The sequence below is a fragment of the Mustela nivalis genome, assembly GCF_964662115.1.
Source record: "Mustela nivalis genome assembly, chromosome: 2".
NCBI classification, from domain to species: Eukaryota; Metazoa; Chordata; class Mammalia; order Carnivora; family Mustelidae; genus Mustela; species Mustela nivalis.
Genome location: NC_139021.1, coordinates 95,191,775 through 95,216,133, shown reverse-complemented (window position 1 = coordinate 95,216,133; position 24,359 = coordinate 95,191,775). Strand labels below are relative to the sequence as shown.

At 38.3% G+C, this 24,359-nt stretch overlaps 1 pseudogene across 1 annotated transcript; it reads left to right on the top strand.

Annotated features, from left to right (window-relative positions):
• The first annotated feature begins 6,626 nt into the window (after positions 1–6,626).
• Positions 6,627–7,848, top strand: LOC309859117 (dual specificity mitogen-activated protein kinase kinase 4 pseudogene; annotated as a pseudogene). The gene has a single exon. The product of its transcript is annotated as a dual specificity mitogen-activated protein kinase kinase 4 pseudogene (transcript).
• Positions 7,849–24,359: the final 16,511 nt, after the last annotated feature.

Here is a 24,359-nt window from a genome sequence, read left to right as displayed (position 1 = left end):
AGTGGAAAAAAGACAGTCTCTTCAATAAATGGTGCTGGGAAAATTGGGCAGTATACATGTCATATAATGTAGAAGAATGAAACTCGACCATTCTCTTACAAGGTACACAAAGATAAACTCAAAATGGATGAAGGCTTCTTTTTAATCACTATCCAGGGAAGTCACAGCCTGACTTAACATATGAAAGGAAGGACGGGAGAAAGTTCTACATGCAGGAATCAGGTTTTCTCCTTGGGTCCTTGAGCTGGTTCCTGACCCTCCAGTACCCCAGGCAGTTTGTTTTTAATCCTTAAATTAACAAGTAGTGAAGGTTTACCTGAGCAAACACACTTGTCAGGGAGTTAAATTTTATTGCCTCTCTGGGCAATCTCATGAGGGCCTCTGGGGAGTAGTCTAACCCAAGGGGCAGGAGGTGGGTAGACACTAACACCCAGCCATCCTGCGTACAGGGGCACCCCCAAGAGCTTTCTGCTGCAGGAATGGTGATACCTGCATGCTGGGCAGCTTCTGCCTATGTCCTGCCCATTTCACAAGCCAATACTGCCTGCATGATCAGAGGCATAGCTGGGTGCCTGTAGGAGCTGTCTGTGATTTGGGCAGGGAGAACCTGGGTTTGACCATGCGGAGGGGAATGGGGGGTGGGGTCCCCAGATTAGGGCAGGGAGCAGAGATCTAGGGTGGGGAGGCCGGGGGTGGGTGCGGGGCTTGGATACTCCTGGGTCCTGCATCTGCCTGCAGGGCTGCAGCTGCCTCTGCTCCGTGAGCGCAACACACTAATTCGTGGAGCCTGGACCTTCCACCACAGCCGCCTTTGCAGGTGTGTCTTCACAGCCCTGCACTGACTTCCCCAGCAAACACCGGGCATCTCAGTTAAGTGGATCTGCCTCCTGTGTACACAGTCCATGCTCCCAGGCAATGCACAGAGGTCTAGCGGTGCCAGGAGACAGAAAGGAGAACCTGGGGTGACTGATCACCTAAGAAAGTCATGTTCATTGTGATTACATAGAGTATTATTATTTTTATATTAATTACATGGTAATTAATGTCTATATTTATTATATGATGATATATATTATGCTCACAATGATTATATAATGATACTTAAAATAATTATTATGATTTATTATGCTCAGATGGCTGGGTTTAAATATGTTTTCCAAACAGTGTCCTTAAGTGTGCTTTCAGTGAACAGAGTTTGGGAGCACACAAGCTGCTAAGCAGAGCCACGCCTAGGAGAGAGGTTACAGACGAAATCCACAGTGATTTCCCTACACCAAGCCACACCCTCTCCTTGGCTGTGAAATGAGGAGGGCACTGGAGCAGCACAGGAACAGGCAAGGATGGCCACATGCTGCCCTTTAGAACCAACCAGGCCATGCTCCCAGAGAAAGAAGTACCTCGTAAGCGCAACTCAGGCCTCCCATACATTTTAATAGCCAGGACGGTGTGGCGAACACATGGGTGAGCACTAATTTTGAGACATCTGAGCAGTTTTTACAAATATGCGAGCTCTATTCAATCCTGGCAACTTTATTTGCAACTAATAAATCAGAACAAACACATACTTAACTTCAGATATAATCAGGGTCATAGAAAGTCTGCAACCTTCTATTAATCTGTAAGTGTTAAGCATGAGTCTTTAGAGGATAAGCATATATCTTCGACAGCTATTTAGCTATGGTGCCAGGAGACTTGCTCAACTCAGGCTTGCCAAAAACCAATTTGTAAAAAAAAAAAAAAATGCATTTTGGGCAAAGCTCAATAAAGTGAAGTGCACTAAAATGAGGTATGCCGATATGCCACTTCCTGAATGTAGTCTGCACATAGTAACTTCCTTCCGAAGAGTACAGGATAGAGGAGGGGCAGGGGGGAGTGTAAACTTAAAGCAATCTTATAAACAGTACCTCAGCCAGGTTGTCAACTTTAACACTGATAGTGATACCACACTGACAGCACGCATCCTTAGTACAACATGATGAAAACAGCAATTGACCTGAGGGGTTCTATTTCCCAAAACCCATACCCCCAGAGAAAAAGTCAGATAAATCACAATAGAGGGGCATTTTATGAAATTCTTGACCAGTACTCTTCAAAACTATCGAGGCCATCAACAAGGAAGCTCTAAGAAACTGCCACAGCAAGAGATGCCTAAGCAGACAACTACATGTGCATAACGTGGTACCTGGATGACATCCCAGAATGGAAAAAACACATGAGAGGAAACTGAAGAAATCCAAATGAAGTATGGACTTCCATTAACAATATATCAATATTGGTTCATCATTGAGACAAATGTGCCATAATAATGTTAGATGTTAATATCAGGAAAATTGAGTGTGAGGTACAAGGGAACTTCTGTTTTATCTTTGTGATTTTTCCAGAAACCCAAAACTGTTCTAAACTTTGAAATATAATTATAACATTGTTTTCCTGATCTGAAAATTTAAATGGAAATGAACCCAGAAGAGCCAAAACAATTTGAAAAAGTTGAACAAAATTGAAGGACTTAACCTTCCCAATTTCAAAACTTACTTTAAAGCTACTTTAGTTAAACCAGTGTGGTGTTTACATAAAGAAAGACATAGAGATCAATGGAACAGAACTGATTCTTGGTAAAGCTGGGAATGCATTGTAGGAGAGTCTTTTCAGCAGTTAGTGCTAAAAGGTTGGATATCAATATAACAATGTGCAAAAACAAAGAAAAAAGAACATTGATACATAACATCATACAAACATACAAAATAAACTACCTTGAAATGGATCATGGAACTAAATTTAAGATGTAAAGCTATATGAGTATTGAAACAATATACTAGAGGTAATTTTTATGATCTTGGGTTAGGGACAGATTAGGGTACAGATAAGTTCTGAACTAAGAGATGTTTTGTGTTCAATAATTCTTTTTTTTTTCAAGATTTTATTTATTTATTTGACAGACAGAGATCACAAGTAGGCAGAGAAGCAGGCAGAGAGGGAGGAAGCAGGCTCCCTGCTGAGCAGAGAGCTGGATGCGGGGCTTGATCCCAGGACCCTGAGACCATGACCTGAGCCAAAGGCAGAGGCTTTAACCCACCGAGCCACCCAGGTGCCCCAATAGTTATTTGTTAATCTGAAGTAGACACATTCCACTAATCACTGGTCCTATTCAGAATATGTCATGAGGGATCCAGTGTGACCACCAGCAGATTGGATTGGATGCTAATCTTTGATCCTAGCAGGATATCATCCTAGCCACCATCTCAAACAATGGCTCCTATGTCTATTCCAGTGTTCATAATTCTGGAAGGAGTATACATTTCAATACCCTTTGAATAAAGAGCAGGAGTGTGAGAAAAGGAAGAGAACCATATAGTTGACCAGTCTTCAAATACTGACTGAAATCAAATGCAAGGGTTTGGGAGAGGATGTGAGGGTTAGGGGAGAGGCAAAAGACACTGAAACACCTCATTTATTCAGCCAAAGTGTGAGTTAAATTCATACAATATATCTTAAGTGTTTTTAGACATTTCACTCTTTCATTCATCCATGTGCCAATGTTCTGCATAAGCAGGAGAGGCAAAATAAAAATGAGTGAATACAATTAAAGAAAAGTGCAAGAAGTGTTCTTAAATCAGAATTCTGATTCTGTTCCTTGAGGAGACCACCTTTATCTATTTGCTGCCATCCTTCAGCTTTTAGAACCTCTGCCATCTCCTGGATCTTTATTCATAAAGTTTCTTTTTTTTCCTCACTGTAACAGTGAATTTCACAACAGTGGTTCACTTACAGTAGCCAAACTTCATTCCTTCATTCTGGAGTTGGTTAACAGAATCTGGGTTGTACATTCTGACTATATATATATATATATATATATATATATATATATATATATATATATATATTGTTTTTTAAAAAAAATTTCAATTTATTTATTTTAAGAAAAACAGTATTCATTATTTTTTCACCACACCCAGTGCACCATGCAATCTGTGCCCTCTACAATACCCACCACCTGGTACCCCAACCTCCCACCCCCCCGCCACTTCAAACCCCTCAGATTGTTTTTCAGAGTCCATAGTCTCTCATGATTCACCTCCACTTCCAATTTCCCCCAACTCTCTTCTCCTAACACCCCTTGTCCTCCATGATATTTGTTATGCTCCACAAATAAGTGAAACCATATGATAATTGACTCTCTCTGCTTGACTTATTTCACTCAGCATAATCTCCTCCAGTCCTGTCCATGTTTCTACAAAAGTTGGGTGTTCATCCTTTCTGATGGAGGCATAATACTCCATAGTGTATATGGACCACATCTTCCTTATCCATTCATCCGTTGAAGGGCATCTTGGTTCTTTCCACAGTTTGGCGACCGTGGCCATTGCTGCTATAAACATTGGGGTACAGATGGCCCTTCTTTTCACGACATCTGTATCTTTGGGGTAAATACCCAGGAGTGCAATTGCAGGGTCATAGGGAAGTTCTATTTTTAATTTCTTGAGGAATCTCCACACTGTTCTTCAAAGAGGCTGCACCAACTTTCTGACTATATTTTTAAGCAAGCTCTTCTGCCCAGTGTTGTCTCTGATAAGCCTGATCTTATACTGTGATTACTCCAGTTCCCCTCATCTAAGGTTGCCTGTCCTCTGGCTGGGGACTGGTAGAGTGTGGATTAATGGACATGACTGGTGGTGTGTTTACTTTCTAAGAAATCCCAGTGCTGCTGATTAGAAGGCAGATGCTATTTCTATCCTATTTCTCTTCTCATCTTCATTTATCTTCTTGTCGGCATTTAACAGGCATTAAGTGCAAGAGCAGACTCTTGGAGAGGTTAATGGATTTGGAGGTAGAGTAACTTTAATTTGGTACACTCATGTGAAAGCATCTGTTCCTTTCTTTTTTATTTACTGAGATTTAAAAAAATAATGGTGGTTGGGTTTAAGGAAAAAGTTGGGTTTTGTTTGTTTGTTTGTTTTGTTGAGAAGCATGTGGTTGATAAAGAGGTGAAATGAAGCAAATACTTTTATTTTTTGCAAATTCATTTTTTGATACATTGAAAAGTACTCTAAGTGGAAAGAAAGATTGTGAAGTCTGTTGTATTTCATTCTTCTATACTTCATCTTGTCTTTTTCATAGCTTCACCCTATGCTTGGTACTTCATTCTAACAATCTTCAGTATCCAAATAACTAAAGAACCAAAGTTTGTGGCATGTATAAGTTCTGGATATTAGATTTCAAAGGAGTTTTTATTTTTTTATAAGAGAAGGCTAGTTTGAAAGGTATTGAATGTGACTTAGTTGGAAAAAAATAGTACTTCGAACATTTTTTTTGAAAAGTGAATAGTTACTTTTATGAGTCAATGGAAATCTGCTTTTGGTAGATATCAAAATTTTTTCCATACAAAGCTCTCTTTAATTTTCTAGAAATAAGGTTACTGAGAAAGGATTAGATGCATGCCTTAGCGGAGGGCCCTTGATATCAAGGACACTCCTAATGGGAGCCACTATTTTTTTTTATTATTAACATATCATGTATTATTTGTTTCAGAGGTATAGATATGTGATTCATCAGTCTTACACAACATACAGCGCTCACCACAATACATAACCTCCCCAGCATCCATCACCCAGCCATCCCATCTCCCCCTTCCTTCCAGCAACCTTTTCTCCTAAGATTAAGTGTCTCTTATGGCTTTTCTTCCTCTCTGGTTTCATCTTGTTTGATTTTTTTTTCTCTCTTCCTCTATGATCCTCTGCCTCTTTTTCTTAAATTCCCCTTATCAGTGAGATGATATGATAATTGTCTTTCTCTGATGGACTCATTTTGTTTAGCAAAATGCCCTCTACTTCCATACATGTCATTTCAAATGGCAAGACTCCTTTTTTCATGGCAATGTAGTATTCTGTTGTGTAAACATGGCACATCTTCTTTATCCATTCATCTGTTGAGGACATCTGGGCTCTCTCCATTGTTTGGCCATTGTGGACATTGCTGTTAGAAACAAAATAAAAGACATCCAAATCGAACACGAAGAAGTCAAACTCTCACTCTTTGCTGATGATATGATCCTTTTGGTGGGAAACCCAAAAGACTCCACTCCAAAACTGCTAGGACTCATACAGAAGTTCAGTAAAGTGTCAGGATATAAAATCCGTGCACAGAAATGAATTACATTTCTCCATACCAACAATGAGACAGATGAAAGAGAAATTAAGGCATAGCTCCCATTTACAACTGCATCCAAAAGCACAAGAAACCTGAAAGAAATCTAACCAAAAAGACAAAGGATCTGTATTCAGAAAACTGTAAAACACTCATGGAAGGAATTGAGGAAGACACAAAGAAATGGAAAAACATCCCGTGCTCATGGATTGGAAGAACAAATATTGCTAAAATGTCTATGCTACCTAGAGCCATTACACAGTCAATACAGTCCCTATCAAAATGCTATCAACTTTTTTCACAGAACTGGAACAAATAATCCTAAAATTTGCATGGAACCAGAAAAGACCCTAAATAGCCAAAAATATGTTGAAAAAGAAAATCAAAGTGGTGGCATCATGGGCTTCAAGCTCTATTACAAAGCTATAAAAATCAAGACAGGCCTTGCAGCCTCCCCAGCGCCTCTGGGCTCTTTACTCCCAACAATGGCGGCTCCAAGCCCGAGCGGTGGCCGTGGCTCCAGGAGCAGCAGCGGCAGTGGCACCCCGGCCCCGTGGGGACCCCGGTGCCGGGCCACCCGGCCGTCAGCAGCATGCAGGATAAACGCAAGTACTAAGGTTGAATTTTGCAAATCCACCTTTCAAATCTACAGCAAGGTTTACTCTGAATCCCAACACTACAGGAGTTCAAAACCCACGTATAGAGAGACTGAGAACACACAGCATTCAATTGTCAGAAAAACTGAAGATCTCGCCTGAGCAGCACTGGGATTTCACTGCAGAGGACTGGAAAGACCTTGGAGAAATTGGACGAGGAGCTTATGGTTCTGTCAACAAAATGTCCACAAACCAAGTGGGCAAATAATGGCAGTTAAAAGAGTTTGGTCAACAGTGGATGAGAAAGAACAAAACCAACTTCTTATGAATTTGGATGTAATAATGCAGAGTAGTGATTGCCCATACATTGTTCAGTTTTATGGTGCACTCTTCAGAGAGGGTGACTGTTGGATCTGTATGGAACTCATGTCTACCTCGTTTGATAAGTTTTACAAATATGTATATAGTGTATAAGATGATGTTATTCCAGAAGAAATTTTAGGTAAAATCACTTTAGCAACTGTGAAAGCACTAAACCACTTAAAAGAAAACTTGAAAATCATTCACAGAGATATAAAACCTTCTAATATTCTTCTGGACAGGAGTGGAAATATTAAGCTCTGTGACTTTGGTATCAGTGGACAGCTGGTGGACTCCATTGCTAAGACAAGAGATGCAGGGTGTAGGCCTTACATGGCACCTGAAAGAATAGACCCGAGTGCATCACGACAAGGATATGACGTCCACTCTGAAGTCTGGAGTTTGGAGATCACATTGTATGAGTTAGCCACAGGTGGGTTTCCTTACCCAAAGTGGAACAGTGTGTTCGATCAGCTCATGCAAGTCGTGAAAGGAGACCCTCCGCAGCTGCGCAACTCTGAAGAATGCAAGTTCTCCCTGAGCTTCATCAACTTTTTCAACTTGTGCCTTACGAAGGATGAATCCAAAAGGCCAAAGTATAAAGACCTTCTGAAACATCCCTTTATTTTGATGTATGAAGAACGTACGGTCGAGGTTGCTTGCTATGTTTGTAAGATCCTGGATCAGATGCCAGTGACTCCCAGCTCTCCCATGTATGTCGACTGATCTTGCTGCTGCATCAGATTTGAGAAAAAAAGGGCTGAGAGGAAGCAAGATGTAAAGAATTTTCATCCCATATCACAGTGTTTTACTGCTCTCCCAGACACCATGTGCAATAAGATTGGTGTTTGTTCCCATCCTGTCTGTATACTCCCGTCATTTAGAACACGCATCCCCATGATACCTGATTGATCACAGTGTTAGTGCTGGTCAGGTGCTGCCGGTGGTGCTGGGGCAGGGTGGGGGGAGTGCCCTCCCAGGGCGACTGTACCAAATGCTGTAAAACAGTCCAGGGAGGACGGTGTTGTGTCACGTGACATCCCCATAAATCTCCAAGTTTCAGAAATGAATTATCGCTTCGGTCCACTTCCCTAGTTTCCCCAGTTTTCCCCCACCCCAGCCTCCTAAACCTTCGACCACCCCAGTGCCCCGAAAGGAAGCCTTGTTGTGTGTCTTCCTTCAACCACACCAAGCCATCATCCTCCGTTGCTCCCAGAGACTCAAGAGGAAATCTGTTGCTCTGTTGTCCACTTCCCATCTGGCTCCAGGTAGGGTCACTTTGCCATTGGACACGTGGCGATAAAAGCAATTCTGACTGTCCAGGAGCTTCATCTGACAGTTCTCTTGTGTGGATGACCACATGAAAAGACAATTTTAGTGTATTAATCATAGATTATTATAAACTATAAACTTAAGGGCAAGGAACTTAGTACAATGTGTCTTTATTAAAACAAAAGGATGTATAGTGTTCATAAACTGTGAAAATAGTGTAAGAACTGTACATTGTGAGCTCTGGTTATTTTTCTCTTGTACCATAGAAAAATGTATAAAAATTATCAAAAAGATAATGTGCAGGGATATTGCTTTATTTGTCTGTACAAATGGAACTCAGTAACAGACCTGCTTCTTGGAGCTTGGGAATATTTTATCCTGTATTCTTGTTTGAATCCTCCTCTATTTAAGATATATACATGGAATTGAAGTGTTTATGTAATAGTTCTATCCTTTCGCCTGCAGGTCAGTTGTAATAAATCTAGGATATGATGATGACTTTGTAATTAGATTTCCTGAAGTCAGATCCTGAGAGGGGAAAATCAAGTAAATTCCATTAAATTATCTGTGCATAAAAAAATTAAGACATTATGGTACTGGCACAAAAGCAGACATATTTGTCAATGGCATAGAGCAGAGTGCTCAGAAATGGACCCTCAGCAATATGGTCATCTAATCTTTAACAAATCAGGAAAGAATATCTGATGGGAAAAAGACAGTTTCTTCAACAAATGGTGTTGGGAAAATCAGACAACCACATGCAGAAGAATGAAACTGGAGCATTTCCTTACACCAAACAGAAAAATAGACTCAAAATGGATGAAAGACCTCAATGTGAGACAGGATTCCATCAAAATCCTTGAGGATAACCCAGGCAGCAACCTCTTTGACCTTTACCCCAACAACTTCTTGTTAGACACATCTCCAAAGGCCATGGAAATAAAGGCAAAAATGAACTACTGGAACCTCATCAAAATAAGTAGCTTTTGGACAAAAAAGAAAACAGATAGAAAAGACAACCAACAGAATTGGAGAAGATATTTGCTAATGACATATCAGATAAAGGGCTATTAGCCAACAGCTATAAAGAACTTATCAAACTCAAAACCCAAAGAACAAATAATCCACTCAAGAAATGGGTAGAAGATGTGAACAGATATTTCTGCAAAGAAATCATCCAAATGGTTAACAGACTCATGGGAAAGTGCTCAATATCACTGGGTATCAGAGAAATATAAATCAAAACCACAGTGAGATACCACCTCACACCAGTCAGAATGGCTAAAATTAAGTCAGGAAATGACAGAAGTTGGTGAGGATGTGGAGAAAGCAGAACCTTCCCACACTGTTGGTGGGAATTCAAGCTGGTGCAGACAATCTGGGAAACAATTAGGAGTTTTCTCAAAAAGTTGAAGGTAGAGCTCCCCTATGACCCAGCACTGCGCTACTGGGTATTTATTGCAATGATACAAATGTAGTGATCTGAAGGGGCACACATGCCCCAATGTTTATAGCAGCAATGTCCACCATAACCAAACTATGGAAGGAGCCTAAATGTCCATCAACAAAAGAATGGATAAGGAAAACATTGTCTGTATATACAATGGAATATTATGCAGCCATCAACCCCCCCAAATCTTGCCATTTGGAATGACATGGATGGAACTAGAGGGTATTATGCTAAGTGAAACAAGTCAATCAGAAATAGCCAATTATCATATGATCACACGGAAATCAGGAATTTGAAAAACAAGATAGACTATCATACGGGAAGGGAGGGGAAAATGAAACAAGATGAAACCAGAGAGAATGACAAACCATAAGAGGGTCTTAAACTCAGGAAACAAATAAATGGTGGCTGGAATGGAGGAGGGTGAGCGGGGTGTCGTGACAGGGTGATGGACATTGGGGAGGGTATATGCTATGGTGAGCACTGTGAATTGTGTAAGGCTGATGAATCACAGAACTGTACCCCTGCAACAAATAATAGATTATATGTGAATTTTTTTAAAAAGGAAGTAGTCAAATATCATGGTCAGTGGGGAAAAAGACACCAACATCATCACACTGCTAAGATAATTCAATTGGAAAACAGGAAAAGATGAGCTTAAATTCAGTTATAAAAGACAATGATGGAATATTAAAATATTGGAAGCTCTAAATATCTTTATTTGATTTGCGATTGTCATGTTGTTTCTACTTTTCATTTTTTAAAAAGACTTTATTTATTTATTTATCTGAGCAAGAATAGTGCACATGCACAGGGTAAGGACAAGAGGAAGAGCTAGGAAAAGACTCCCTGCTAAGCTCGGAACCTGACATGGGGCTCAATGCGAGGACACCAAGATCATGACCTCAGCTGAAATTCAGAGTCCATAGCTCAATTCACTGAGCCACCCAGGCCACCCCTTCATTTTTTATTGGAAATGTCATAAACTAAACTCAAACTTTTTAGTTTTTGTATTTTAAAGTCTAAGATACTTTTATATCTTGCTACACATGCAATGTAAATATAATTATTTCAGCAATAGGCCATGTAACTAAATTTGCTTAAAATGGGCATATTACTTTCAGTGGAATACTTCCCAATTACATCATGATCTTGGAACTATAACTTCAAAACTCTCAATTACATGGAAGTACATTTAGAGATTGGTCTCTTCCAATGTATTGCTGCTGGTAGACTGTAGACATTGCCTATTCTCCAAATTATATCTATATCTATATATCTATATCTATCTATCTATATATGACAAATTATCTCTCTTTTACATGAACATTCTCATATGAACATTAAAAACTAGTTTAAAGCAGTGAATAGCAAATAAGTTATTTGCTTCAGTATTAAAATAATAAGCCCAATATAAATGATTAATTTATCTTAAAAATTATGATGAAAGACAATTTTATTGATTTTGCTGACAGAAGAAACTTTATATTAGGCATAGAGAGAGAAGAGGAAGTTTGAACCAGTTTTGCAACATCAAAGTACAGAGTAAGTGGCAAATAGAAATCCAGAGAGAAAATGACCTGTTAAATTTTGGTCATTTGGAAGAAATCTTGTGATTGCATTTTATTTTATTTTTTTAAAGGGCTTAAAAAAATTTATTTCACAGAGAGAGACAGAGCGAGAGAGAGAACACAGCAGGAGGAGTGGGAGAGGGAGAAGCAGGCATCCTGCCAAGCAGGGAGCATGATGTTTGTCTTGACCCCAGGACACTAAGATCATGACCTGAGCCAAAAGAGATGCTTAAGGACTGAGCCACTGAGGCACCCTCTGATAGCAATTTAAATTCAGATGGGTAAGGTCTAAAGTTGGCCACAGGCTAGGCTGTTGTCCGTGATTTGCCTATAGGGAAAGGCATAGCTTCCCTCCCTGTTAAGAACAGAAATAAGAAAAAGAAAAAAGAAAATTTCTAAAAGTGCTCAGAAATCAAATCTAAGGACTGGGGGAATTGTTATAGCAAACACTTCCTTCTAGTCTACCAGACAAGAGCAATTTAAATTATCTAGTTCAAGGAAAGAACTGATAAAAAGTATACCAATTATTTTTTCTATGTCATCATAAAAATAGTCTTCTCCTCTTTTTGGATTTTGTTTTGGATATTTCCTTCTAATACTGAAATACATATTACATATTTTGACAGGTCATCAATAATTTGAGCAAAGAAAATCATAAACTACATTTTAATGTACTCCCAAAATGCTCAAGAGACCCATGATTTGCAAGAGAGCATCAGGTTTACTTTTTGGTCTTTGTTTTTAATGTTCAGTTTGCCCCTCTATAGTACATCATTAGTTTTTGATGTAGTGTTCAGTGATTCATTATTTGCTTCTGACACCCAGTGCTCATCACAACATGTGCCCTCCCTAATACCCATCATGCTGGTACCCCTTCTTCCAGCCCCTCCCCTCTGAAACCCTTAGTTTGTTTCCTAGGGTCCATAGTCCTGGACTATGAGGATTCCTCTCCCTCTCTGATTTCTCCTCCTTCATTTCTCCCTTCTCCTAATGCCCTCCACACTATTCCTTATGTTCCACTTGTGAGTGAAACCATATAATTGTCTTTCTCTGCTTGAATTTGCTCAGCAAAATCCCCTCCAGTTCATTCATGTTGATGCAAATGATGGGCATTCATCCTTTCTGATGGCTGAATAATATTCCATTGTATACACGTACCATATCTGCTTTATCCATTGGTCTGTTGAAGGGCTCTTTCCACAGTCTGACAGTTGTGGACATTGCTGCTATGAACATTGCAGTGCATGTGCCCCTTCTTTTCAGTACATCTGTATCTTTGGGACAAAGACCTTGTAGTGCAATAGAATCAGTTTTTTTTTTTTAAAGATTTTATTTATTTATTTGACAGAGATCACAAGTAGGCAAAGAGGCAGGCAGAAAAAGGGGGGAGTAGGCTCCCCACTGAGCAGAGAGCCCGATGCGAGGCTTTATCCCAAGACCCTGAGATCATGATCTGAGCTGAAGGCAAAGGCTTTAACCCACTGAGCCACCCAGGTGCCCCCAAAAGTCCAGTTATAAATATTTCTGGTTTGTTACAAAAACTATACTTCTGTAAAATCCAATAAAATAAATTACTAGGAAAGTGAAATTGAATTAAAAACAGACAAAATACAACCCAATTTTTACTGTTAGATTCAACTGAAAATATATGGCATTTAACAAATATAATCAGAACAAGCATTACAGGAAAGTTTTAAAAACTGTGCATATTGTTCATTCAAAGTTTGCATCACAGCGATCATATAAAGAACCATAATTATACTTGAACTTTTTGTAGTTCCATAAGAGAAATTAAGGAAGTTATGAGTAAAATAGTGATTCTCCACATGGAATGCCTACTTCACAATTTGAAGAGACACCTTACACATCAAAATATAAAGTTATAATGTAAAAATGAACTTGTTCCTTGCTTGACTAATCTAATATAGCCTCTATTGGCCACAACAGTATTCACAGGGAATAACATACCTGAACTATTTCAGTTTCTTAAAACTTGTCATAGAGGAATCAGTCTCAAAATGATATTTTGATAGCAGTGAAAGAAGTGATTTTAAAGCAATTTCAGTAAGCTCAAGATACTCATTCTTAATTTTTTATTTAGGATAAAGAATGTGATGTTATATTTTCAAAATTTGTCTTTAATTCTTCATCAGTAGCCAGCGCCAACAGTTTATCCTGAGAGTTACTGTTAAGCTTTACTTAACTTATGATGAAAGAAGTTGATCTTGGATTTCATTAATATCTGTAAGTGTTCTTTTGATGGAAAAGGACTTTAAATCATTCTACCAAATTTATGAGGCCCTTGTTGACAACTTTACTACCTACTTACTGAATAATTGTTACTGAATTCTGGATCACATAACATTCTGTAGGAGTTCTCTTATCTCATGAATCTCACTTTTGTTTTTGCCTTTAAAAGCATCATTCCATTTCTTGATTGGATTATTTGTTCTTTGGTGTTGAGTTTGCTAAGTTCTTTATAGATTCTGGACACTAGTCCTTTATCTGATATGTCGTTTGCAAATATCTTCTCCCATTCTGTCAGTTGTCTTTTGATTTTGTTAACTGTTTCCTTTGCTGTGCAAAAGCTTTTGATCTTGATGAAATCCCAATAGTTCATTTTTTTCCCTTGCTTCCCTTGCCTTTTGCGTTGTTCCTAGGAAGATGTTGCTGCGGCAGAGGTCGAAGAGGTTGCTGCCTGTGTTCTTCTCAAGGATTTTGATGGATTCCTTTCGCACATTGAGGTCCTTCATCCATTTTGAGTCTATTTTTGTGTGTGGTGTAAGGAAATGGTCCAATTTCATTTTTCTGCATGTGGCTGTCCAATTTTCCCAGCACCATTTATTGAAGAGGCTGTCTTTTTTCCATTGGACATTCTTTCCTGCTTTGTCGAAGATGAGTTGACCATAGATTTGAGGGTCTATTTCTGGGCTCTTTATTCTGTTCCATTGATCTATGTGTCTGTTTTTGTGCCAGTACCATGCTGTCTTGGTTATGGACATTGGGGAGGGTATGTGCTTTGGTGAGTGCTGTGAAGTGTGTAAACCTGGTGATTCACAGACCTGTACCCCTGGGGATAAGAATATATGTTTATAAAAAATAAAAAATTTAAGAATGCAAAAAAAAAAAAAAAGCATCATTCCAGGGGCGCCTGGTGGCTCAGTTGGTTAAGCAGCTGCCTTCTGCTCAGGTCATGATTCCAGTGTCCTGGGATCAAGCCCCACATCGGGCTCCCATCTCAGTGGGGAGCCTGCTTCTCTCTCTCTGCCTGTTGCTTTGCTTCCTTGTGCTCCCTCTCTTTCTCTCTCTCAAATAAATAAAATCTTTTAAAAATTTTTGAAAAACAGAAAAATTTAAAATAAAACATGAAAGTATTAAATAATTAGAAATACCAGAAATACCAAATAACTAAGGTGGGTGCTTACTTTACAACTTTAAAATCTTGAGACCAAACTATATTCTTACATTGCATAAGTGATGAGATTTTACTCTGCAAGTCAAATATTTCAACAAAATTTTCTTCTTAAAAGCCATTATACTTCAGCATGAAGCATCAGTTTTTGTTTAGCTTTTGTATTATGTCCACATAAAAAGAATAATCTCAATTTGACCCTTCAGTCTTTAGAATCACAATTTGTACTATATCACTACACTATTTTGTGTATTCTACTTAAAAAAAAAAAAAACATTTCAGTGAAGTAAAGAATGTGGATTTTAAAAATATTCTGGCACCAGCACCTAAATCCTAGACAACCTCTGTGAGGTGCAGTATGTTTGTGTATCAGAGAACCAAGAGTTAATATAAGGGAGAGATACCCTAGAAGGTGGAGAGCCTAGAAATTCTAACAGAGGAATCTGATCTCATAGCCACAGGTACTTGGGAGCCAGCACAGCTTCTTAAACAAGGGAATAAATAGCATGAGGGTAGTCACATTTTAGCAGCCAGAGCTCTGCAGGAGGTTGGAACATCATGGTGATCTTGTGCAACCTACTCACTTTAGAGATAAGAAAACCATTATGTAAATAATTCACCAATAGAACCAAAGCTAGCTCCCAAAAACTAACACACCAAAATATAAACATATTTATAAAGAAGGTTTTGGTTAAAAAAAAAATAAACCAAAAACAAACAAACAAACAAAAAACCCTGAATAAAATACGCACAGGAAATAGCTTGTATGCCTTGCCATATTTAAAGTTAGGTAACACTGGAATGCCAAGAGCAGTTAAATTTACAAAAACACTGTGGAAGACCTTAACTTGACCCTGCCTGAGAAAAAGTCTCTGATGTTTAACTGTCTTTGGAAAGATACTCTTAATTCAATGACATGGGCAGTTTTCAGGACTCTCCAATCCCAACAGCTATGTGACATGCATTAGCCATGATCATGGAAGCATAAAGAAAGCAGACAACTAAAGAAGATATTAGGGAACTATAAAAACTATAAAAATTCAAGGACTGAAAGTGGCGAATGTAAAGTTGCAATTAGCCTATTGTATTCTTTTTTGGATGACATTTCACTAACGTGCATAAATTTGCAAATAACACAATAAAAATGCAAATATGCATCTCCTGAATTTGACCCTGTAATTGCACTCCTGGGTATTTACCCCAAAGATACAGATGGAGTGAAAAGAAGGGCCATCTGTACCCCAATGATTATAGCAGCAATGGCCACGGTCTCCAAACTGTGGAAAGAACCAAGATGCCCTTCAATGGACGAATAGATAAGGAAGATATGGTCCATATACACTATGGAGTATTATGCCTCCATCAGAAAGGACGAATACCCAACTTTTGTAGCAACATGGACGGGACTGGAAGAGATTATGCTGAGTGAAATAAATCAAGCAAGAGGGTCAGTTATCATATGGTTTGACTTATTTGTGGAACATAACAAATAGCATGGAGGACAACGGGAGATGGAGAGGAGAAGGGAGTTGAGGGAAATTGAAAGGGGAGGTGCACCATGAGAGACTATGGACTCTGAAAAACAATCTGAGGGTTTTGAAGGGGCAGGGGGTGGGAGGTTGGGGGAACCAGGTTTTGGGTATTGGAGAGGACACGGATTGCATAGAGCACTGGGTTTGGTGCAAAAACAATGAATACTGTTACACTGAAAATAAATTTAAAAAAATTAAAGTTTTACCCAGCTAGAAAAATTACATTTGTCTTTGAAAAGAAAAAAAAATTGTAAATTTATTATGGTAATAGTAGTTTGAATTAATTTAAACCCATTAATTATTCTACAGATATACCAGAGATTGTGAGTGGATTTTAAACAACCATTTCCCATTTTTAAATTTAGTTTGCAATACTTTAGCGCATATGCAAGATCTTTGGGAAAAGTTGATTCCACCCCTTATGCTACAGGTGGGAGAAGAAAATGGGACAAAATATCAATGGAGTGAAAAAGGGCCATACCTTACTCCTTACCTTTTCAATAGTCCCATAATTACCTCCTGCTAGACAATCTCTGAGCCACACAAAATGTAATGTAATCACTTTCTTTGAGAAAATGAAAAAAGAGCCTATTAGAGAGCAGAAACAACCTCAGAAGAGTTGGAGGAGACTAATGGATTATCCACAGAGTACATCATTGGTTTTTGATGTAGTGTTCAACAATTCATTCGTTTTGTATAATACCCAGTGCTCATAACAACATGTGCCCTCCTTGACGCCCATCATCCGATTACCCCATCCTCCCATGCCCCGCCCTTCTGTAACCCTCGGTTTGTTTTCTGGACTCCAAGGTCTCTCATGGTTTTTCTCCCTCTCTGATTTCTTCTCAATGATGAATTAGTTAATTAATTCAAGTAAGAGTTATTGACAAATATATGTAGAATGTATTGGTCACTTTGCTGGAGGTGCAGCCAAAGTCAACTCTATGGGATTTTCATTATACTGTGTTAGAAAAATATGAAAAAAATAAACAAAAATATGAATAAATTAATTTCAAAAACTGATTAAGCAAACCAGCCAGTTTTGTGATAGAAGATGATGGGTATTATGGAGGGCACATATTGCATGGAGCACTGGGTGTGGTGCATAAACAATGAATTCTGTTACGCTGAAAAGAAATAAAAAAAAAAAGATGATGGGGATGGAGTAGTAGACCATTCAGCAGGATGATCACAGAGGGCCTAAAGAGAAATATTTTACTAAGAACTGAATGAAGAAGAGGCAGATGAATGATAACCAGAGGAGTTGCCATCCTCAGGTGGGGACCACAAATTCAAAGCTTCAAAAGGGAAAAGGCTGGGATCTGATTTGTTAATTTGCTGTTGAATCCACAGGAGCTGGAAATTATGGAGTACATGTTAAGCGCAAAGTTAATAAATGATGATATCTTTTTTATATTTGGAAATAATAAATGAGGGAGAGTTTTGTTATTTGCAGAGGATCATGTATACATTTCAGGAAGCTGGAAGTCAAAGATGAATCTTGTGCTTCCTTGAGATTTGTTATACTTTGTATTTCCATAATATACTGTTCATTAATTTGATTTATCAATGTGTTCTCAGACCTACAAGCAGTTTTGTCTTATTGATTTCTATTAAATATCACAATTAATTGCTAGTTTGATAATTACCAATGTTAAAATTTTTTAACTTGAACTCTGAATGAACACAAAAGTGCTGAAGGCTTGACATAAGAAGATGGAAACATGGAACTAAAAATTCATGTAGGGGGAAAAAACCAAACATGGGAACAATCTGTTACATAGGCTAAGAGCAATATTTTTTATCTATTTATTTTTAGGATTTTATTTATATTTCAGTTAATGTACAGAATAACATTAGTTTAAGGTGTAAAAATCTAGTGATTCAACACTTTTCTACAACACCTGGTGTTCTTCCCCACTTCTTTTTTTAAATTTTTATTTATTTATTTTAATTTTTAAAAATTTCTTTTCAGTGTTCCACACTACACCAAGTTCTCTATGGAATATGTGCCCTCCATAATACCCACCACCAGGCTCACCCAACCTCCTACTCCTCGCCCCTCCAAATCCCTCAGTTTGTTTCCCAGAGTCCACAGTTTCTCATGATTTGTCCCTCCCTCCAATTCCCCCCCAACTCCCTTCTCCTCTCCATATCCCCATGTCCTCCATGCTATTTGTTATGCTCCACAAATAAGCAAAACCATATGATAATTTACTCTCTCTGCTTGACTTATTTCACTCAGTATAATCTCTTCCAGTTCTGTCCATGTTGATACAAAAGTTGGGTATTCATTCTTTCTGATGGAGGCATAATATTCCACAGTGTATATGGACCACATCTTCCTCATCCATTCGTCCGTTGAAGGGCATCTTGGTTCTTTCCACAGTTTAGTGATTGTGGCCATTGCTGTTATAAACACTGGGGTATGGATGGCCCTTCATTTCACTGAATCTGTATCTTTGGGGTAAATACCCAGTAGTGCAATTGCAAGGTCATAGGGAAGCTCTATTTTTAATTTCTTAAGGAATCTCCACACTATTTTCCAAAGTGTCCACACCAGCTTGCATTCCCACCAAGAGTGTAAGAGGGTTTCCCTTTCTCCACATCCTCTCCAACACACATTGTTTACTGTCTTGTTCATTTTGGCCCTTCTAACTGGTGTCAGGTGGTATCTCAATGTGGTTTTGATTTGAATCTCTCTGATCACTAGTGATGATGAACATTTTTTCATGTGTCTGTTAGCCATTTGTATGTCTTCATTGGAGAAGTGTCTGTTCATGTCTTCTGCCCATTTTCTGACATGATTATCTGTTTTGTGTGTGTTGAGTTTGAGGAATACCTTATAGATCCTGGATATCAGCCCTTTGTCTGTATTGTCATTTGCTAATATCTTCTCCCATTCTTTGGATTGTCTCTTTGTTCTGTTGACTGTTTCCTTTGCCGTACAGAAGATTTGATCTTGATGATGTCCCAAAAATTCATTTTCGCTTTTGCTTCCTTGAGAAGTATTTATTTAAATCACATGATGAATATTTTTACCACCTAGGTTTTTGTTAGAACAAATTTACAATTTTCCTAAAGAATTTTGGAATGTGTTTACTTGGAAAATAAGTAAAACAAGGTAATATTGTATTTCTGGAAAGACTACAAGTGCTTTCCTCCTTGCAAACTTCCCACTTGGTTAGGTAGACTTATTTAAAATCCTTGAAGTGAGTTGTGGGGCAGATCCTCTTGGCAAACATAGAGACTGCTTTTTATTGAGTGTGTCATCCTACTACTTTGGCAATTTCACGTTTGTTACCATAGCAAAATCTCAAATTACTTTTTGTTCTACCTAAATCGCAGTACATAAATAAAAAATATCATAGACTGTTTTGCCAAAAATTTAGAGGTAACTTGAAGTAGTGACATTCCATTTAAAAGAAAATACGTTTTACTAGTACCAAAATCCAATTTCCTTTAATCATCTCTCCCCAGTGCATTGTCTTTCCATTGCTAATGTATTTCCCACTTGTAACTATTGACAAACTTTTTGCAGTTCATGACTGAAATTACTTTCAGGGACACAATTTTAACTTTGTGTTTGCTTCATTTATTACTGAAAATAAATTTCATTAAACATTTAAAAATATTCTTATATGATATCATAATCTACATGGAAAAGGTATAATCCTTTTCCATGTAGATTATGTTCTTATATGATATCATAATCTACATGGAAAAGGATACCTTTTCCATGTAGATTATGATATCATATAAGAACATTTTTAAATGTTTAATGAAATATTTAAAAATATTCTTATATGATATCATAATCTACATGGAAAAGGTATAATCCTTTTCCATGTAGATTATGTTCTTATATGATATCATAATCTACATGGAAAAGGATACCTTTTCCATGTAGATTATGATATCATATAAGAACATTTTTAAATGTTTAATGAAATGGCTTATTAACTAGATTGAAAAGTCAGATAATAGAAATGGAAGAAATTCACTGAGGTTTATTCCTCTGGGTTATAAAATCATAAAAGCAGGTACATCTTGGTTACAGATTATTGTAGAGTTTGCAGCAGGTACTTTGTAACTTTTGTTCAGTGAGTGATTTAATTGGCAATCATTGGAAAGGCAAGTTAGAAAAGAGAGATAAGGGTTTGCAAGACCTGAAGATGTTGATTAAAAAATAAGGAAAATTGGGGGTCCCTGGGTGGTGATGTCTTGGTTTTGGCTGAGGTCCTGATCTCAGGGTTATGATATGGAGCCTTGTGTCAGGCTCCACACTCAGTGGGTGTCTGCTTAGGATTTTTCTTCCTCTCCCTCTCTTTCTGCCCCACCACCACCTCTTTCTCTCTCTCCCTTTCTCAAATAAATAAATAAATCTTAAAAGAAAATAAGCATCATGAGAGACTATGGACTCTGAAAAACAATCTGAGGGGTTTGAAGTGGTGGGGGGGTGGGAGGTTGGGGTACCAGGTGGTGGGTATTATAGAGGGCACGGATTGCATGGAGCACTGGGTGTGGTGAAAAAAAAATGAATACTGTTATGCTGAAAATAAATAAATTTAATTAAAAAAATTCTTAAAAAAAAAGAAAATAAGCACAACTGATTTGGTCTGAGAAATAAGGAGCTTAGAAATTGTCACTCCTTCCCAACAACTAAAAAGCTGAAGAAACTGAAAAATAAGCAATTCTCCTTAGATATTTCAGAGAGTGAGTTCATGGACAAAACACTGCTTCTAAAACTGGAGAGAAAGACAGGCAGAGACAGAGAATTACAACTTTCCAGAGCAGAAACTTCCACAGAAACCAGTCCTGGGGTTGGGAAACCTGAGCTGTAATTAGTGAATTGCTTGGAGGTTTAGTGTAGATATGACTCTGATAAGAACCCTAAGTGAGGACAAGTCCCGCAAAACAAAAACAAACTCCAAGGGGACCCAGCCATAGGGGGCCTCTATACATTTGTGAGTTTTACCTCCAGGGGTTCTACCAGGTCCTCATAGTTAATAGTGGAGAAAAATTTCCTCATACCTCTAGCAGGAGAAAGGAAAACGTAACCATTTATCTATATAAGAACAACTCAAGATGCTGATGGAAAGTAACGATGAGCAAAAGAATGGGAGAAAGTCTCCTTATTCATGCATAAAAAGATTCAATATGGTCAAGATGCAGGTTCTTCACAAATTGATCTGTAGATTCAAGACAATCCCAGTCAAAATACCATCAAGTTAATTTATGGATATCAGCAAACTAATTCTAAATTTACTTGAAAGAAGAAGACCAACAATAGTCAACATCATATTAAAGGAGAGGAACAAAGTCCGAACACAGATAATACTCTTTGTATGAAAGGAAAGGCATTCAGGAACCGGTAGTTGGGAAGATGAAATACCCTGGAGATGACCTCTTTTCTCTTTAAAAGATAAGTTTATGGATATAATAAATAATAGATAAATTAACAGAGATATCAGAATGAGACACGTTTGTTCCCAAGGGTGCAAAATTTAAGGAGTCACTCACTTAAAGAGTGACTTTACAGACTTACAGACTTACAGAGTCTGTTTACAGAAAACAAAATCTGGACACAGATGGCCAGTTTTGTCATAACAAATTTGCAACCATTTGTCCAGCAAATCAATTTTTATTTTGTACTTATAGATTTTCAGTTAAATTTCCAAATTCTGTTACGATTTCACTTTCCTCATTTACACTGTTTATTCATCCAAACGTGTTTATTGAATTCCTACCTAATGTGTCATGGGCTAGGCGATTGATTATATATTGGTGAAGAAAACAAAAGCTGACTGCCCTTTTGGAGTTAATGATAAGTGAGAGATCAAGAGACATTTAACATGTACATAACTAAGTTAATAAGGACTCATTGTGGTAAGGACAATAAAAGAAACAAACATGATGCAAGAATGTCTATTATTACTGATTCATGTTAGAGAAAATAATGATCATCTCCAAGACCTAAGATATGGTGGGGGATCAACCATATAGAAAAACTTTGGGGATGCAGTGTGGTTGAGGAAAATTCCTGCCTGAAGTCCCAAAATATCTCTTTGAATGTTAAATATTAAAGTTAAAAATGAAATAAAAAATAGGAAGATATTTTTTCAAGCATATAGAATAAAAACAAACTACATTTGGTCATACCACAAAGATACTACTAATGAAGTTATTTCTTTCTTTCTAGTTTTGTCCCATGCCAGCTTTAGTAAAATTCATATTACTCCTTGACTACTACTCTTCTGCTCTTGTCTTTCTTCTTTCTCTTCCTTCTACTCTTCCTTTTTATTCTTACATATTTAAGATTGATCTAATTTTAATTTCTTCTCATTTAAAGCCACTCTTGAAGGGGCGTCTGGGTGGCTCAGTTGTTGAGTTTCAGCTCAGGTCATGATCTTTTCATTTCTGGGATCCAGCCCAGAGTGGGCACAGAGCCCACTCCCTGCTCTGTGCCCAGCAGGGAGTCTGCTTGAAAATTCTCTGCCTCTGCCCATCACTCTCTCTCTCTCTCTCTCTCTCTCTCTCTCTCACACACACACACACACACACTCTCTTTCTATCTAAAATAAACAAATCTTTAAAACAATAAAGCTACTCTTGGATATTTTAAGTTTTTGTTGCTGTTGTGAATGAGGTCTGGTCTCTGTTCCTTTTCATAATCTACATAGTCTTGATGTTTCACTGTAGAGAAATTTTAAACAGAGAAAATTCTAAGGAGTAAATAAAAATCTCTCACAGTATGTTATCTGGTTAATATTTGCAGCATATTTCAGGTTTATGTTTATATTTATAAAATCAAGCATTTTTGTTGGTCATACATAATGATTACATTTTGTAACTATCATTTACTTATGTAAAAGAAATTATTGAGTTTTTCTATATGTAGCTTGTATATGCCATTATCCATTGTATCTAATTACTAACACTTTTAATCAAATGCTTTATCTTCATCTATTGAAATAATTATTTTCATATTTCACCAATTGATGAATAAGAGTAGATTTATGTATTTTTTTGGAACAGGAATGCCCGTGTGTTCCTGGAACAGAATTTATCTATTCATGGTATGTTGCTTCTATTTATTTAGTGTCAATTTACATACATGCAATACAAAATTTACTACAACAGCTCATTCCATATGCCTTATATATCAAAATTCTTCCTCTACTTATGAGAAGATCCTCTGGTAGAAAATAATAATTCTTCCATTTTCATCACTTTCTTTCAAGGATTGTTATTTCTTTGACTTTTCCATATCTCACTCTGAAGTCCACTTATATGACATTCAAAACATAATTTTATACTTTTAGCCATTTTAATAACAGAATTGTATAGAATTCACTATTATGAAGAGTGGTGTGATAGAAAATGTTTATCTGTTGATTGTTCAGAGCAACAACAAAAAGTAGCCTTAATTTGTAACATTCGTTTGCTTCCACGGGGATGGGAGGAGCCCCAGGCAGCAGTGCAGCAACAGCGGGGGGTGGGCGTGGTGGGCGGGAAAATCGTGGACGCTAAGGGGGCAGGGCAGCGAATCGCCGCAGAGGCCTGGGGCACAGGGCCAGATCCGATCCACGGCAGCTGAGGTAAGGGGGACAGGGTGAGGCGCACAGCAGGGTGGCAGGGTGCATGTGGGCTGTAGCAATGTGGAGGAAGCACTGGGAGGGGGGTGGATATTCAGGGCGGTAGTAGCGGTAACATGCCTGGCAGCGGGGAGGCAACGGAGCAGGGGGGAGGGGAAGCCGTCAGGCAGTAGTGGGGGTTGGGGGTGGGACAAGCCAGGCGTTAGCTGGTAGTCAACGTCAGGGCGTGGTGGGCTGGGCTGCATGGGCATGAGGGGTTTGCAGCCGGGAGAGAACACTGAGTTAGGGGGACGGGATCACGGAGGAGGGAGCAGGGGTCACCAGAGGCGGGGAAGGGGGCAGGCAGTAGTCGTACAGGGAGGGGTGTGAGCTGCGTGGCACCCGAGCGGGGCAGCCATGTGGCACCTCTGGGGGATGGGTAGAATCT